This window comes from Ranitomeya imitator, chromosome 1 (genome assembly GCF_032444005.1).
Source record: "Ranitomeya imitator isolate aRanImi1 chromosome 1, aRanImi1.pri, whole genome shotgun sequence".
Lineage (NCBI taxonomy): Eukaryota > Metazoa > Chordata > Amphibia > Anura > Dendrobatidae > Ranitomeya > Ranitomeya imitator.
This window is the reverse complement of record NC_091282.1, coordinates 576258916-576277435: the sequence shown is the minus strand read 5'-3', so window position 1 is coordinate 576277435 and position 18520 is coordinate 576258916. Positions and strand designations below refer to the sequence as shown.

General features: G+C 44.8%; 1 protein-coding gene across 5 annotated transcripts in view; it reads right to left on the bottom strand.

Moving 5' to 3' along the window:
- Positions 1-18520, bottom strand: part of MISP (mitotic spindle positioning) — a 602516-nt gene that overhangs the window by 82500 nt on the left and 501496 nt on the right. The window contains exon 2 of one of the 5 annotated variants that reach the window (XM_069767844.1): positions 16575-16655. The exons of 1 other annotated variant lie outside the window; for it this stretch is intronic. The gene's annotated coding sequence lies outside the window, so the exon portion shown is untranslated. Of the gene's footprint in view, positions 1-15792; positions 15933-16574; positions 16656-18520 lie in introns of those variants that run through there. 3 more of the 5 variants (XM_069767841.1, XM_069767842.1, XM_069767846.1) reach the window with 3 other exon arrangements.

Here is an 18520-nt window from a genome sequence, read left to right as displayed (position 1 = left end):
AAGAAGGGGAGCAAAAAAACAAAACGCAAAACTGAAAATACCTCTTGTCATGAAATAATAGTCAGCCCGGTTTCACACGTCAGTGGCTCCGGTACGTGAGGTGACAGTTTCCTCACGTACCGGAGACACTGACTCACGTAGACACATTAAAATCAATGTGTCTCTGCACATGTCAGCGTGTTTTCACGGACCGTGTGTCCGTTTGGAAAACACGGAGACATGTCAGTGTTCATGGGAGCGTACGGATCACACGGACCCATTAAAGTCAATGTGCCGTGCAGGAGACAGTGCTACAGTAAGCGCTGTTCCCCCAGCTTGTGGTGCTGAAACCCCATTCATTTCTTCTCTCCAGCAGCGTTTGCTGGAGAGAAGGAATGAAAATTTTTTTTTTGGGGGGTAAAAATAAAGTTCCTGGTTATCTCCCCCCTCCCTCCTCCTGTGCGCCCGCCCGCTGGCATTAAAATACTTACCCAGCTCCCCCGATGACTCCTCTCAGCGTCGCAGCTCTTCCTATATGAACGGTCACGTGGTACCGCACATTACAGTGATGAATACAGTGATGAATCATTACAGTGATGAATATGCGGCTCCACCTCCCATTAGAGATTAAGTATTTGGAACACAGAGATGTACTTGCAGTGGATTTCCTGTGAAAAAAATTAATCACCTATTCACAGGGTAAGTGATAGCTTATTGATTGGTGGGGGTCTGACTACTTGGACACAATCATCAAAATGTGGACCTTTTTATCCTCATTAGACTGGAGTGTCATGTCCGACTTGACCACTGATCCATTCCCCCAGTGGCTTCACTTGTCTTTTAGAAGAAGCCCCAAAGAGAATGAATAGAGCAGCGTTCAGATATCCCACCTTGCTCCATTTTAAGATGGGGATAAGTGTCCTATCAACCATAAAACTTCCTCATTCTTCTGATCGGTGTAGTTTGTAATGGTAGAACCTAAATGATCACCTATCCTATGGAGCCCATGGATCGGAGATAACTTGCTTTAACCAAAGAACCCCATTAATGTAAACTACTGTAATTGTACATCTCAGTTATGGGGGCGCACAGAAGATGTGCAGGAGGCGCCTGTGTTTTACAGTCGATGCTCCACTATAATGGGGATAATGACTGACAGATATTTGCCTATAGCTGTAGGGTGGGCCCCTAGAGTCAATTCCCCCAGTGGGCCCCAGACACCCCAGTCAGACACTGTATACAATTAATAACTATGTTACTAATATTTGTAGACACCATATTTCCCTTGCAGGAAAATATTTCTGTAATATGTCATTTGATCAAGCATGTAACATTATCTTTGAGTGGCTCTGTATTAAATAAAAGGTAAAAGGAGGTAAAGATGGACCTGTGGCAAGAACTGTATTAAGGATGAGGTCTAATAAAAGAGGCTGCAAAGTATTCTGGAGGGGTAGTCCAAATCCTTACAAGCAAGCAATGTTTTTTGCTGAATCTGGAATATCTCTTAGAGGCATCATGCACTTTGAATGCGATAAACACAAAATTCACATGCCAAGTTAGACATAGCTTGGCAACAAGCAAGATATATGCAACTAGTTCGGCACATGGTCCCATTATATGACCAGTAGAGCACACCTCCCAACCATCCCGGATCCAGCGGGACAGTCCCGATTTTGAGATTCTGTCCCGCTTTACCGGCCGGGATCTTACTCCTGACAGGGGACGCAGTCGGGTCGTCTAATGCGGCGTTCCGCAGTTTCTCCCTCAGCGGATGCAAGGTATTTTTTCCCGGTTTTTTTAGTCCTGGGGTCAGCCCACCCATCAGTATGCCCATCCACCTCAGTCTTCATTCAGCTGGATCTATTGTGGGGGCTTTAGTTCAGTATTGCTTTTTTGGAAGCAGAGAACAGCCGCCTGGAACTACAGCTCCTAGAATCCTATGCGCGCTATCAGCTGCCCCTGCGCACAGGCACAGAGAGTCACAATTGTGTCCTCCTATCACATCGAGGGAGGAGGATGATTTCAACCGGAGCCTACTGCAATGTGAGGCATGGAGCAGTGCAGGTGATGAATGGGCAGTGGGGGCACAGCAGGGGCTGGAGCTGGGTGTGACAGCAGAGCTGGCTGGGAGCAGGTATGGGGAGCAGCACTCACAATGGGGTCTCTGCTGCCATATCCTGAGTGATTACATGGTGTATTGTTCTGGACGCCAGGCTTTGCTCAAGGAATGCAGTCACTATAGGGTCTATATGGCATTGGTGTGGTCTGTGTTGTTGTGAAAAGCAGCAAAGTAGGTACTTGTGATCCAGCGGGAGAATCCCGAATTTCAGACTGTGGCCTGCTGTCCAGGCTGGGATCTTATTTTTCCCGGCAGGGTGGGCAGCCAAGGCATGTGCCCCGGGTGCAGCCGGCAGGGGAGCACAGTCGGTCCGCCTAATGTAGCCATTCTCTGTGCCGGCTGTCAAGCTGACAGCCAGCGCAGAGAACCTGCTGCTTGCCGGAAGCAAGGGATCAATTGTACTCACGTCTTAGAGACGCAAGTACAACTGAAGCTCTGACCGCTGGGTCAGAGCAATGCCAGCAGCGTGATCAGATCATGTGATCATGCTGCTGATGTCATTCACCAGTGGAGCTGAAGACACCGAAGATTAAGTGCATGGGGGGAGATTTGGAGTGGGGATGGGGTTTTTAATGTGTGGGGGGAGATTTGAGGGCACAAAATGAGGAGCAAAGGGGGAGATGGGGGCATACATTAGGAAATAGTATAGTGGAATGGGGGCATGTATGAGAAAACAGTATGAGGGATTGGGGGCATGTACGAGGAAACAGTGCGAGAATGGGGGGCATGTAGGAGGAAACAGTAAGGTGGAATGGGGGCATGTTAGAGGAAATAGTATGGGGGAATGGGGGCATTTAAGAGGAAACAGTATGGGGAATGGGGGGCATGTAGGAGGAAACAGTACATGGTAATGGGAGGCATGTACGTGGAAACAGTATTAGGGAATGGGGGGCATGTATGAGGAAACAGTATGGGGGAATAGGGGGCATGTATGAGGAAACAGTATGGGGAAATGGGGGCATGTGTGAAGAAATAGTATGTGGGAATGGAGACATGTACGAGGAAACAGTACATGGGAATGGGGGGCATGTATGAGGAAACAGTATGGGGGAATGGGAGTTATGTATGAGAAAACAATACGGGGGAATGGGGGCATGTATGAGGAAACAGTATGAGGGATGGGTGCAGAAACAGGGGTGATTGGGGAGGGGTGCAGACAGTATGGGGAGTGAACGAGGAATGTATGCGGACACAGGAGTAGTGATGTGAAAAATGTATGTGGACATAGTATCGGGAGTGAGGGTGATGGGATGAGGGCAGACACAGTATGGGGAGTCAGAGGTACAGTATAGACCAAAAGTTTGGACACACCTTCTCATTTAAAGATTTTTCTGTGTTTTCATGACTATGAAAATTGCACATTCACACTGAAGGCATCAAAACTATGAATTAACACATGTGGAATTATATACTTAACAAAAAAGTGTGAAACAACTGAAATTATGTCTTATATTCTAGGTTCTTCAAAGTAGCCACCTTTAGCTTTGATGACTGCTTTGCACACTCTTGGCATTCTCTTGATGAGCTTCAAGAGGTAGTCACTGGGAATGGTTTTCTCTTCACAGGTGTGCCCTCTCAGGTTTAATAAGTGGGATTTCTTGCCTTATAAATGTGGTTGGGACCATCAGTTGTGTTGTGCAGAAGTCTGGTGGATACACAGCTGATAGTCCTACTGAATAGACTGTTAGAATTTGTTTTATGGCAAGAAAAAAGCAGCTAAGTAAAGAAAAACGAGTGGCTATCATTACTTTAAGAATGAAGGTCAGTCAGTCCAAAAAATTGAGAAAACTTTGAAAGTGTCCCCAAGTGCAGTGGCAAAAACCATCAAACGCTACAAAGAAACTGGCTCACATGAGGACCGCTGCAGGAAAGGAAGACCAAGAGTCACCTCTGCTTCTGAGGATAAGTTTATCAGTCACCAGCCTCAGAAATCGCAGGTTAACAGCAGCTCACATTAGATACCAGGTCAATGCCACACAGAGTTCTAGCAGCAGACACATCTCTACAACAACTGTTAAGAGGAGACTTTGTGCAACAGGCCTTCATGGTAAAATAGCTGCTAGGAAACCACTGCTAAGGACAGGCAACAAGCAGAACAGACTTGTTTGGGCTAAAGAACACAAGGAATGGACATTAGACCAGTGGAAATCTGTGCTTTGGTCTGATGAGTCCAAATTTGAGATATTTGGTTTCAACCACCATGTCTTTGTGCAACGCAGAAAAGGTGAACGGATGGACTCTACATGCCTGGTTCCCACCGTGAAGCATGGAGGAGGAGGTGTGATGGTGTGTGGGTGCTTTGCGGGTGACACTGTTGGGGATTTATTCAAAATTGGAGGCATAGTAATGAAAATACAGAAAAATCTTTACATGACAAGGTGTGTCCAAACTTTTGGTCTGTACTGTATGTGTGAGCAGGCAGTATAGAAAGTGGGGGGGGGAATATATGAGGAGACAGTAAGACAGTATGGTGAACAGGAGGATGTGAGAGAAGACAGTATGATGAGGAAGGGGAATAGTGTGAGGAGACAGTATGGGGGAGAAAAGTGAGAATAGAAAGAGTAGTGGGGGCGTAGCATGTACTTTAATTCATTACTTGTTAATAAATTTATTTTTTTTCTGTTTATAATTATTGTTTATGAAACAGTGTGATCAGCAGTGCTAAATGGGTGTGGTTGGGGCATGGATATGGGTGTGAATAGTTGTGAAATAGGTGTGGTCAGGGGCGTGGCCTAAAAATTGCCACGGCGCGCTATGCACGCCACAACCTTTATCCCTCTTTCCCTTCTTCAAAAGTTGTGAGGTATGCCAGCTTACCTCTGAGAGTGTCAGATCACATGGCCCATGAGTCACACTTTCAACAGTATCTGAATGCAGATAAGGTTGCAAACAATGAAGGCACAGGGAGTTGTCCGCTCCGTTTCATCATTCCTCCTTTGAGTCTGAGCTCTGACATCTCAGCGTAGCAGGCATACTGACACATTTACATCATGCCCACTATGCAGAGCTGCATACCACACGCTGTAGAGCAGAGGTGTCAAACTGCATTCCTCTAGGGCCGCAAACAGGTCATGTTTTCAGGATTTCCTTGTATTGCACAGGTGATAATTTAATCACCTACACAGAATGATTCCAGCACCTTGTGCAATACAAGGAAATCCTGAAAAGATGACCTGTTTGCGGCCCTCCAGGAATGCAGTTTGACAGCTCTGCTGTAGAGAATAGAGCAGAGGGAGAATGGGGAGAGGTATTTTTTTCTTTTAATTTATCAATCAGTATGGTGGGGCTGTCATTCTCAGTGTTTGGATAGAGTTTGTGTCTATCACTATGTGTGTAATGGAATGTGAATCAACATAAAGCATGGGGAGTTTTGGTAACCATCAACTGTATGTGGGGGTTACCAAACTGTGTGTGGGGTTGTTTAACTGCTATTGAACTGTGTGGATAGCTGTTATGGGTCCATTATACTGTGTGGCAACCATTATACTGTGTGAAGGGCTGTGTGTGGGACAATATACTGTATGAAGGGCTGTGTAGGGGCAATTATTCTGAGTGGAGGTCATTATATGAAAGACTTGATTCCGAAAGCATATTGGAAAATGTATTAAATCTGACATTATTCCCAGATACCATAAGTGAGTCAGAAAAGCATGCAGGCATCTTCTCCATGCTGTTTCCATTTAGTTTTAGAGTTTTATCTTTTTCTCATCCATTTCAGCTTTTTTCCCATGCCCCCAGACCTGTTTGTTGGGTCTTGCTGAAAAATATTTGGCTTTCCCATTGACTTGCATTGGATTCGTTATTCGGTACATGTAGTAAGATTGACTGGACCTGGGGTACCTCTCTTGTGTTGAGCCGTCTTCAAAAACATGGTTTAAAAGTGAAACCTCAGAAATTCCATCTGTTTCGCACTCAAATTGAATATCTGGGTTTTGTCATCTCTGCTGAAGGGGTGAAATCCGTCCTGAGAGAAAATAGCTGAGGTGCAAGATTGGCCTACCCCGAAGACCATGAAAGATGTCCAAGCATTGATGACCCTTTATATACAGTTAGGGCCAGAAATATTTGGACAGTGACACAATTTTCGCGAGTTGGGCTCTGCATGCCACCACATTGGATTTGAAATGAAACCTCTACAACAGAATTCAAGTGCAGATTGTAACGTTTAATTTGAAGGGTTGAACAAAAATATCTGATAGAAAATGTAGGAATTGTACACATTTCTTTACAAACACTCCACATTTTAGGAGGTCAAAAGTAATTGGACAAATAAACATAACCCAAACAAAATATTTTTATTTTCAATATTTTGTTGCAAATCCTTTGGAGGCAATCACTGCCTTAAGTCTGGAACCCATGGACATCACCAAACGCTGGGTTTCCTCCTTCTTAATGCTTTGCCAGGCCTTTACAGCCGCAGCCTTCAGGTCTTGCTTGTTTGTGGGTCTTTCCGTCTTAAGTCTGGATTTGAGCAAGTGAAATGCATGCTCAATTGGGTTTAGATCTGGAGATTGACTTGGCCATTGCAGAATGTTCCACTTTTTGGCACTCATGAACTCCTGGGTAGCTTTGGCTGTATGCTTGGGGTCATTGTCCATCTGTACTATGAAGCGCCGTCCAATCAACTTTGCAGCATTTGGCTGAATCTGGGCTGAAAGTATATCCCGGTACACTTCAGAATTCATCCGGCTACTCTTGTCTGCTCTTATGTCATCAATAAACACAAGTGACCCAGTGCCATTGAAAGCCATGCATGCCCATGCCATCACGTTGCCTCCACCATGTTTTACAGAGGATGTGGTGTGCCTTGGGTCATGTGCCGTTCCCTTTCTTCTCCAAACTTTTTTCTTCCCATCATTCTGGTACAGGTTGATCTTTGTCTCATCTGTCCATAGAATACTTTTCCAGAACTGAGCTGGCTTCTTGAGGTGTTTTTCTGCAAATTTAACTCTGGCCTGTCTATTTTTGGTATTGATGAATGGTTTGCATCTAGATGTGAACCCTTTGTATTTACTGTCATGGAGTCTTCTCTTTACTGTTGACTTAGAGACAGATACACCTACTTCACTGAGAGTGTTCTGGACTTCAGTTGATGTTGTGAACGGGTTCTTCTTCACCAAATTAAGTATGCGGCGATCATCCACCACTGTTGTCATCCGTGGACGCCCAGGCCTTTTTGAGTTCCCAAGCTCACCAGTCAATTCCTTTTTTCTCAGAATGTACCCAACTGTTGATTTTGCTACTCCAAGCATGTATGCTATCTCTCTGATGGATTTTTTCTTTTTTTTCAGCCTCAGGATGTTCTGCTTCACCTCAATTGAGAGTTCCTTTGACCGCATGTTGTCTGCTCACAGCAACAGCTTCCAAATGCAAAACCACACACCTGGAATCCACCCCTGACCTTTTAACTACTTCACTGATTACAGGTTAATGAGGGAGACGCCTTCAGAGTTAATTGCAGCCCTTAGAGTCCATTGTCCAATTACTTTTGGTCCCTTGAAAAAGAGGACGCTATGCATTACAGAGCTATGATTCCTAAACCCTTTCTCCAATTTGGATGTGGAAACTATCATATTGCAGCTGGGAGTGTGCACTTTCAGCCCATATTATATATATAATTGTATTTCTGAACATGTTTTTGTAAACAGCTAAAATAACAAAACTTGTGTCACTGTCCAAATATTTCTGGCCCTAACTGTATATACTAGATGGTGGCCCGATTCTAACGCATCGGGTATTCTAGAATATGCATGTCCATGTAGTATATTGCCTAACCACGTAGTATATTGCCCAGCCACGTAGTATATTGCCCAGCCACGTAGTATATTGCCCAGCCACATAGTATATTGCCCAGCCACGTAGTATATTGCCCAGCCACATAGTATATTGCCCAGTGACGTAGTATACAGCACAGAGCCACGTAGTATACAGCACAGACATGTAGTATATTGCCCAGTCACATAGTATATTGCCCAGCCACGTAGTATATTGCCAAGCCACATAGTATATTGCCCAGCCACATAGTATATTGCCCAGCCACGTAGTATATTGCCCAGCCACATAGTATATTGCCCAGTCACGTAGTATACAGCACAGAACCATGTAGTATACAGCACAGACACGTAGTCACGTAGTATATTGCCCAGCCACATAGTATATTGCCCAGTGATGTAGTATACAGCACAGAGCCACATAGTATACAGCACAGACATGTATTATATTGCCCAGTCACGTAGTATATTGCCCAGCCACGTAGTATATTGCCCAGCCACATAGTATATTGCCCAGCCACATAGTATATTGCCCAGCCACATAGTATATTGCCCAGCCACATAGTATATTGCCCAGTCACGTAGTATACAGCACAGAGCCATGTAGTATACAGCACAGACACGTAGTCACGTAGTATATTGCCCAGCCACATAGTATATTGCCCAGCCACATAGTATATTGCCCAGCCACATAGTATATTGCCCAGCCACATAGTATATTGCCCAGCCACATAGTATATTGCCCAATCACGTAGTATACAGCACAAAGCCACGTACTATACAGCACAGACACGTAGTCACGTAGTATACTGCCCAGACACATAGTATATTGCCCAGCCACATAGTATATTGCCCAACCACATAGTATATTGCCCAGTCATGTAGTATACAGCACAGAGCCACATAGTATACAGCACAGTCACGTAGTATACTGCCCAGTCACGTAGTATGCACCATATCTCTGTTAAAAAAAATAATTAAAATAAAAAATAGTTACATACTCACCTTCCGGATCGAAGCTTCCGGTTACCGATGCTCGTCGCGCGCTCCGGTCTGAAGAGTGCATTGCGGTCTCGCGAGATGATGACGTAGCGGTCTCGCGAGACCGCATGTCATCGTCTCGCGAGACCGCAATGCATGGAGCGGTCACCGGGGCATCGCGAGGAGCATCGGTAACCGGTTGCTTCGATCCGGGGGCCAACCGAGGGTGAGTATGTAACTATTTTTTATTTTTTTAAATTATTTTTAACATTAGATATTTTTACTATTCATTAGCTGCATAGGCAGCATGGACAGTAAAAAGTTGGTCACACAGGGTTAATAACAGCGTTAACCGAGTGCGTTACACCGCGGTCAACGCTGCCATTAACCCTGTGTGACCGCTGACCGGAGGGGAGTATGCGGGCGCCGGGCAGTGACTGCAGGGAGGAAGGAGCGGCCATTTTCTTCCGGACTGTGCCCGTCGCTGATTGGTCGTGGCTGTTTTGCGGCGACCAATCAGCGACATGGATTTCTATGACAGACAGAGGCCGTGACCAATGAATATCCGTGACGGACAGACAGAAAGACTGAAGTGACCCTTAGACAATTATAAAGTAGATTGTCTTTGGTCATCTTCTGTGGTCTTACCTATAGGATCCTTCCCTTACTTGGGGGGCCCTTTTCCTTGATGGGCATGTTATTGTCCACGTTAGGTTTGCAGAGTTGCAGCACATAGCCCCATGAGCCAGTAGGTCTGAGATTGGTTTATATGCATATATGTGTACATTGGGCACAATAACATTTACTTTGTTTTTTTTCTGAGTGGATTGATTCTTGTCTAGTTTTAATTATGTTTTAATATTTTGTGTGGCATACCAATAAAATATACTGTTAAATAATTTTGTATACAATTTTGTGGTGTGCATTTATTGCAGTGGTGCTTTCTCTTTTTTGGCCAGAATTTTATACCATTGGGCAGTGAAAACAAAAGAACTACTTTTTTACCACCAAAATTTTGTATTAGCCCCAGATTTTACATTTTCACACAAGAAGTGGGTAAATATGGCACCAAAATGTGTCCCCCAATTTCTTCTGAACACGGAAATACCCCAGATATGGCTAAATAGTACTACTTAGCAATATGGAGAGACTCAGGAGGAACAGAGCTCTATTTGCCTCCTGGGGCTCAGATTTTCATAGAACAGTTTGCGGACTCCATATACAGAGCCCCTAATTGCTAGAACAGCAGAATCACCCCTCAAATAACCCCATTGGGGAAACTATACCCTTTGGAGAATTTATCTACAGGTGTAGTGACGATTTTGACTCCATGAAACAAGCAGCAATAAATGTTGTTGATTGAAAATTGCAAACTGCAGTTGTAGTGACCAGTAGGGTTGAGCGACCTTTACTTTTATAGGATCGGGTCGGGTTTCACGAAACCCGACTTTTTCAAAAGTCGGGTCGAGTGAAATCGGCCGATCCTATAAAAAAGTCGGGGTCGGGGTCGGCCGAAACTCGAAACCCAATGCAGTGCATTGGGTTTCCAATGGTTCCCAGGGTCTGAAGGAGCGGAAACTCTCCTTCAGGCCCTGGGATCCATATTTAAGTGTAAAATAAAGAATCAAAATAAAAAATATCGCTATACTTAACCTCTGACGCGCCCTGGTACTAACCGGGAACCTTCCTTCCTTCGAATCAGCGCTTTCAGGACCTTGTGGTGACATCGCGGCTTGTGATTGGTCACGCGGCCGCCCATGTGACCGCTCGCGCGACCAATCACAAGCCGCGACGTCACGCAAGGTCCTGCAAGCGCTGATTCTTAGGAAGGAAGGCTGCCGGAAAGAAGCAGGGCGCGTCCGAGGGTGAGTATATACCTAATAGGAATATACTCACCCTCAGACGCGCCCTGCTTCTTTCCGGCAGCCTTCCTTCCTAAGAATCAGCGCTTGCAGGACCTTGCGTGACGTCGCGGTGACGTCACCGCGACGTCACCGCAAGGTCCTGAAAGCGCTGATTCGAAGGAAGGAAGGTTCCCGGTTAGTACCAGGGCGCGTCAGAGGGTAAGTATAGCGATATTTTTTATTTTAATTCTTTATTTTACATTAAATATGGATTCCGATACCGATTTCCGATATTGCAAACATATCGGAAATCGGGATCGGAATTCCGATACCACATTCAGAAGATCGCCGACTTCATGGCCGACCCCACACAGGGGTCGGGTCGGGTTTCATGAAACCCGACTTTGCCAAAAGTCGGCGACTTCTGAAAGTGGCCGACCCGTTTCGCTCAACCCTAGTGACCAGTACACTGAAGTGACCAGTACACTGCAGTCACCAGTATGTTATGCCCAACCCTTGCTTCTGGAGGCATGCACCCGTAAGTTAGGTGGGCTCTCATCGCTTCAGAAATGCCCAACGTGGACACAATATGTGGTTTAGGATTTGGGACCGGAGAATTTGCTGAATTTCTTTTGGCTAGTGAGGAGCCATTTAGCTTTTCCAGAGCATTTCTGCTACTAGTAAGGTAAAAGCCCCCTTTATTTCCATTAACAGATGATGGACCTGAGTCAGGGCTTGTTTTTGTTGTGGATTGAGTTGAAGCTTTTATTGGGGATATTGTACATAACATTTGGGATTACATTTATCCAATTCTCTACGCTGACTACTTACTTTGGGGTTTCCGTCTAAATCTATTGGAAGTAGCAATCCTAAATGTCAATGTCGACCCTTTAGCGAATCTTGTGAGTCACGATAAAAACCAATCCAGAATCTCAGACATAGTGTTTCAGGGTACTGAAATAGACCTTTAGCATTGCTAGTTCCAATAGGTGGCACTAGAGTTCTAGTACTCTTCCTCTCTGAAGAGACAATTTGCATAATTCCCAGAGGAGCATTGTGGCTTTAAGTCTCCTCATCTCAGCATACTTAACATGTCACTCTCTGCAAGGAGAAACAATACTTCTTGGATCCCCTTCAGACGCCTCTCACACATCCAAACCAGATCTCACACTTTGCACTGATGAGGGGCAGTACCCTGAAACTCAGTGTCTGCAAATTGAGATTCTGGTTTGGCTTTTATCCTAAGTCATATGACAAGGCCTCTTCCTCTCTGAGAGACAGTTTGCATATTTCCCAGAGGAACATTGCGGCTTTAAGCCTTTTTCATCTCGGCATGTTTACCATGTCACTAGCTACAAGGAGAAACAATACTTCTTGGATCCTCATCTAAATCTCCAAGTCAAGTGATTCAGATGAAATCCCTGAGGGAGCCATTCACTATGAGGCAGCAGAGTTACTCTGGACTCCGTTTGGCCTCTGTTTAGCGGTGTCCTTCTTTTCAGAAGTGCACAAAACTGTGGTTGACTGCAATTTTATGCTTACCTAAAAAGACGGACACCACCGCATCACAGGTCAGATAGCATCCACAGTGAACATTCTACATAAAATTTGGGACATTTATCTGGCACTCTACGCTGAACACTTTGGGGCAGAGGTGTCAAACTGCATTCCTCGAGGGCCACAAACAGGTCATGTTTTCAGGATTTCCTTGTATTGCACAGGTGATAATTTAATCACCTGCACAGAATGATTCCAGCACCTTGTGCAATACACTTATATATATTTCTTTATTTTTGTGCCCATATTTGTTGTTCTTAACACATTTGGCCGCTCTGATGTTATGCGCGTGATTTACCTTCTATTTTTGTACTTGGTCGTTTGTTTTGTTATATTTTCCTATGTCCTCTTCTTTGCCAACACTTCCAATGGCCGCTCCGGTGTTGTGCGCTTGATTTGCCTCCCTGCACGTGTGCCTAGTCACGTGCCCTGCCTGTGACGTTACAGAGGGTGCGACTGCTCCCTCTAGTGACGTTGCCGCAGGGCCGGTGACATGGTGCCGTGTTTGGCGGCGGTGAATCAAGCGCCGGATTATACGCACGTGAGTGAGAAATATACCATTGGCTATACTTAATTATGTGGACATATATATATACGGCTATAGCCCTCATTCCCCATCACTCCCTGACGAAGCAACGTGTGAAACGCGCGTTGGAGTGCGGGGTAGCAGTAGCACCACGTGGGAAATGAATCCTGGTTAGTATATGGAGGTCCTTTTTTTACTATGTGCCAGTTACCTTCCTATTAGGGAATACTATATATGATCTTACTATGTGCACTTTATTAATATATCTTGAGGTTATATAGACCCTGTTATTTATGCACTTTATATGATACTACTTGGACTGGATTGAATACTCATAAGCACTTTACTTATTTATTTATTAATATTCATGAAACTTAGTATATGGAGGATATATTTCCCTAATTATGGCAGCTGAATTTGTATAGTACAATGCACTACCTTGATTGATTACTCAGATTACGGGTGGTGCTCTGCCCCCTCTGGTTTTTAGTTTGTTGTTTATGTTTTTTATTATGTGTCTGTGTTAGATTGGATTGGTGTCTCTAAATAAAATTATTTATATTTGAACATTATTGTTTTTTGGATTTAGTTATTTATTTTACATTTCTTTTTAAGTAGTTCTTTTTTGGTATCATATTTAGTTGTCTGCTTGAGCTTTATTTTTGAGTAATTTGATAGGTTCTTATTTTTGCTCCTTTTTTTGGTTTACAGGAAAAAATGTAGTTTGCAACTCTCCCTAAACACCCGGAATTTTCTCTTATCCCCAGAAAAGGTCTCCGGAAGGTGACAGAGGGTTCAGGAGAGAACAAGAAGACATCAGAAACAGTACCCTCCGCATTGCCAGATGGAGAGGAGGCAACCTGAACAGTGTTAACCGTATCTGCCAACTCCCTTTGTACCTGTTGGTATGAAGCGACCAACGCTCTTTGCTCAACAGACAGGCTCTGCATCATCTTGGTCATGTTAGCCACCTGATCCGACAACGCACGCAGTGGGTCTATAACACACAATGAGTCACAAGACCCCATAAAAATGTTAGGGTCGGTGATAATGTAGTGACACCGATAGTGTCAGTTGTGGAAAGCCCAGATGGCGCAAGCAGGGGGCATGGGACCGAGAGACAGGAGTGTAAGGAGCATGGCATGCAGTGCGAACAGAACCAGAAACTAAGCACGCAGTAAGCACAGGACCTGAGACTAAACAGCCACGTGATTGCAGAGGGGCAGAGCTACCACACGAGAGGATGGGGAGTCAGCTGAGAGGGCAGAGCACAGGGCAGAGAACAACAATGTAGTCAGTGGGGAGCCGAGGGTCAAAAGCCAGACGAGAGCGAGGTACCAGGGACAAGACCGAAGAGTAAACTGAGACTAGCCTGGGGGTCAGAGTACCAGGAAGGACAGATTAGTACTGAGCAGAAAACAGAGGCAAGAAGTTAGGGGAAAGAACGGGGTCATACACAGCAAAGCTCACAGGCACTGAGGCACAGTGATTACAGATGAGTAACCTGGGTCAGCAATCACTAACCGAGTAAACGGAAGTATCATCGACACCTTACCCAGGAACCACCAGCATTAAATAGCCACCCCAGAAACAGAGAGAGGCAATTCTAGTTAACCCTGACCTGACCAGGACAGAGGCAGGATAATCCCATCCAGAGTCATGACATGTACTTTACTGTTTAGATTTTTTTTCATTCAAATATTTATTTAGAGATACAATATCTGTTGATTTTTGTATTATTTTTAAAAAATACTTTTACAATTTTTTTTTTTTTACTTTTTCCTAACATTTTGACCTTTTTCCACTATGAGACTATAACTTTTTGCAGGCTGATCACTTCTACAGAGTGAGGATGCAGCAGCATCCCCATGCTGTAGAAACTGTCAGCTCTGCACTGACAGGGAAAGTTGGTGATCATGCACTCCACATGATCAGAAAGTTTCCTAGCTCTGGTGACCCAAATGTCATCATGATGACATTGAGGCACCATGGCAACGATCAGAGACCCCGCAGCATGGCAGTTAGCCCTCTGCCAGCTTCTGGAATGCTTCGATTGTGTTCAATTGCACTTTGGGGGTTAACGTGCCAGGAGCAGTCTGTGACCACTCTTGACACTTAGTGGCAGGTGTCAGCTGTCAGAATCAGTATGTATAGAATAAGGGCGCAAAACAGTAAAAATAGAAATAATAGGGTAAGTATATAGAGGATGTGCCACATCGGTAGTAAATTTAAGTAGTAAGACAAGAAGAAGAGACTATCTAATCACATGTGAACAGTCCAATATAAAAACGTATATATCAATTTTATTAGACACTAACACAGCAAGCAAAGTGAACATAAAAACAATTAAAAATACACAACAGTGGGATCCCAGACATGAGTAACCAAAATTTGCATGGAATATAATATAGGAATGACAATCTCATACAAGGGATACGTATTAAAAATATATATAGAATTATAGAGTACACAATAATAGCAGCCTAATGAGGACTGAGTGGTCAAAGACAAAGTAGAGACAAACCGTAATGCTAAAAACCTTCTAGTATGAGGAAAACGAATGTGAATCAAAGGCTGTCCTGGCAATCAAGAGAGCTTACTCAAGAGGGACTGATGCAAATAAACCAAAGCCCGATTCAATGCACAAGAAGTGCATATAAAGTGTTACTGGCCACAGCCAGAGAAGTATATCTTTGAGGGGAGGTACATAGTGCCATGAGACGATGCGCCTAAGAACCATGAGATGGCAGGCAGTTAAAATGAAACATATTCCCATGACCGAGCTGTGCCAGGCACGGCGATACTTGTGGGGTCGGCTCCCAGACCTATCAGATGGCCCGTGCATTTACCTGCCTGCAATCTTGTGGTTCTTAGGTGCATCTTCTTATGGCACTATGTATCTAAATCTTTTTATCTCATTACTAGTTAATTATGTAGAATGTAATATTCACAAAATACTAAAACAAATAAGTAGTCAATGGCAAAATAATAATGTAAACATTGAACCCAGCTTACCTACATTACAACATTCCTGCATCTGTCAGAAAGCGATAGCTCAGCCTTTGCACAATGTGAATGTGCAAAGTTTAATTGCAGCTTTTTTACTGGCCCCTCCCGGGGTGAGGAGGTGGTAGATGTGCCCGTCACATTTGACCTTGGACTCCTCAGTATCGATAGCTTGAAGACTTGGAAAGCAGCCAATGAGATATACTCCTTATACTTCCTCAATCACCTGTGTCTTCTCTGTCCAGAAACCATATCTTATCATCACTGTTGGTTTGCACTGCTAAGCTCTGATATGTAGCTCTCTATTCACCTTCCCACATTCCATTACTCTAAAAATATCATAAGAAATTGTAATACTCATGTACCTTGGACTGCAATATTTATTTTCTTCTACCTATCCCACTTTGCAACTTCCACCCTCAAAAGTTAGTAATCCTGAAAAATGTGTAAGGAGCAGGGGAGTAGCTAGGGTTTTGGTACAGGGGGGGCGAAGCTTCTGAGTGGGCCCCTAACCAGATAACCTTGATTACAAGTCAATGACGCCCCCTAATAGTGGAGAACTTCAGCAGATGACCGCGCTGTTACTGAAGATAATCTCTATATAACGACCAACATGGATATTACCGCCATATGGTCAGTGGTAGATACCAGTCCTACAGAGCATATAAGAGATCACAGCACAGTTATAGATAATAAAAACTTTCGGTTCCCTTCACTAGCACCGTCACCTTTACCCCAGTTGAGTGCTAGCCATCATAGCTTTTGGATTTCAGTTATAGATAATGACTTACCATTGACGTTCTTTATGATGGAATCGTCACTTTTCCATCTAGCCCAGACGGACATGACAACTTCTTCCAGCTACAACTCGTCTGCAGAGAAAACAACAAAGACACGTTTCACTTCTCACATTCCGGCCATCACCATCTATTTCCAACTTGCACAAACTCCTCATCCTGCTGATACCCCAATACTGAGCCCCTGCTGCCGTATGTGTCCCTATTACTACACCTGATACCTGATAGGCAGATCCTGTAGAATAAGGCAGCACCCTCCATAGGCAGATCCTGTAGAATAAGGCAGCACTCCCCCCATAGGCAGATTCTGTATATAAGGCAGCACTCCCCCCTTAGGCAGATCCTGTAGAATAAGGCAGCACTCCCCCTGCCCCCCATAGGCAGATCCTGTAGAATAAGGCAGTACCCCCCCATAGGCAGATACCGTAGAATAAGGCAGCACTCCCCTATAGGCAGATACTGTAGAATAAGGCAGCACCCCGCCTATAGGCAGATACTGTAGAATAAGGCAGCACTTCTCCCCTATAGGCAGATACTATAGAATAAGGCAGCACTCCCCCCTATAGGCAGATACTATACAATAAGGCAGCACTCCCCCACTATAGGCAGATACTGTAGAATAAGGCAGCACTCCCCCCCTATAGGCAGATACTGTAGAAAAAGGCAGCACTCCCCCACTATAGGCAGATCCTGTAGAATAAGGCAGCACTTCTCCCCTATAGGCAGATACTGTAGAATAAGGCAGCACTCCCCCCCTATAGGCAGATACTGTACAATAAGGCAGCACTCTCCCACTATATGCAGATACTGTAGAATAAGGCATCACTCCCCCCTATAGGCAGATACTGTACAATAAGGCAGCACTCCCCCACTATAAGCAGATACTGTAGAATAAGGCAGCACTCCCCACCTATAGGCAGATACTGTAGAATAAGGCAGCCCCCATAAAATACACAGTAAATACTCACCTCTCTTCCTCCTTGTTCCAGCGGTGCTTCCTGCTCCCGCTCATCTGACAGCGGGCGCTGGGCGGTGACGTCATCGCGCCTGCTGTCAGGCGGTGTGGGGGATGAAGGGAGGAGCGCAGCGCTCCTTCCCTTATCACTACGGTGAGCTAGATGCTGAAACAGCTCACCATACGATGACGGGCGGGGGGCCCACTGCTGGCACCGGGCCCCCCCTGCTCATGGGCCCTATAGCGGCAGAGCAAGGAGATCGATTCTCCCTGCTCTGCCGTAGAATGTAACTGCATCGGCGCATGAAGTTACAGTAGCGTAGCTCCGGGTGGGCCCCCTCAGAGCGCGGGGCCTGGGGCAATGGCCCCCTCTGCCCCCCCGGTAGCTACGCTACTCATAGACTGTATATATGTTTTCATGAATATTTGAGGCCATACGGATGCCATATGGATGTCACACGGATACTTTATGGAGAAAAAATTGCATCCTCGCATTTCACACGGATGACATACGGATCATTGTTTGGGAACATTTCTGGGAATCTCGAACGTGAAAAACGGACCGATTTTTTTTATACGTTATGTGACTACAGCCTTATGGTGGAGTAACGAACACTGAACTCAACTGAGGTAATTCAGGACTGCAGTTCTTTGGATATTGTTGTGGGGTATTTTGTGACCTCTTGAATGAGTCGTTGCTGCGCTCTTGGGGTAATTTTGGTTGGCCAGCCACTCCTGGGAGGGTTCACCATTGTTCCATGTTTTCAGCATTTGAGGATAATGGCTTTCACTGTGGTTTCCTGGAGTCACAAAGCTTAAGAAATGGCATTATAATCTTTTCCAGACTGATAGATCTCATTTGCTTTGTTTCTTATTTGTTCCAGAATTTCTTTGGACCGCGGCATAACGTCTAGCTTTTGAGGAACTTTTGGTCTATTTCACTTTGTTAGTCAGGTACTTTTTAAAGAGAACCTGTCAGCAGGAT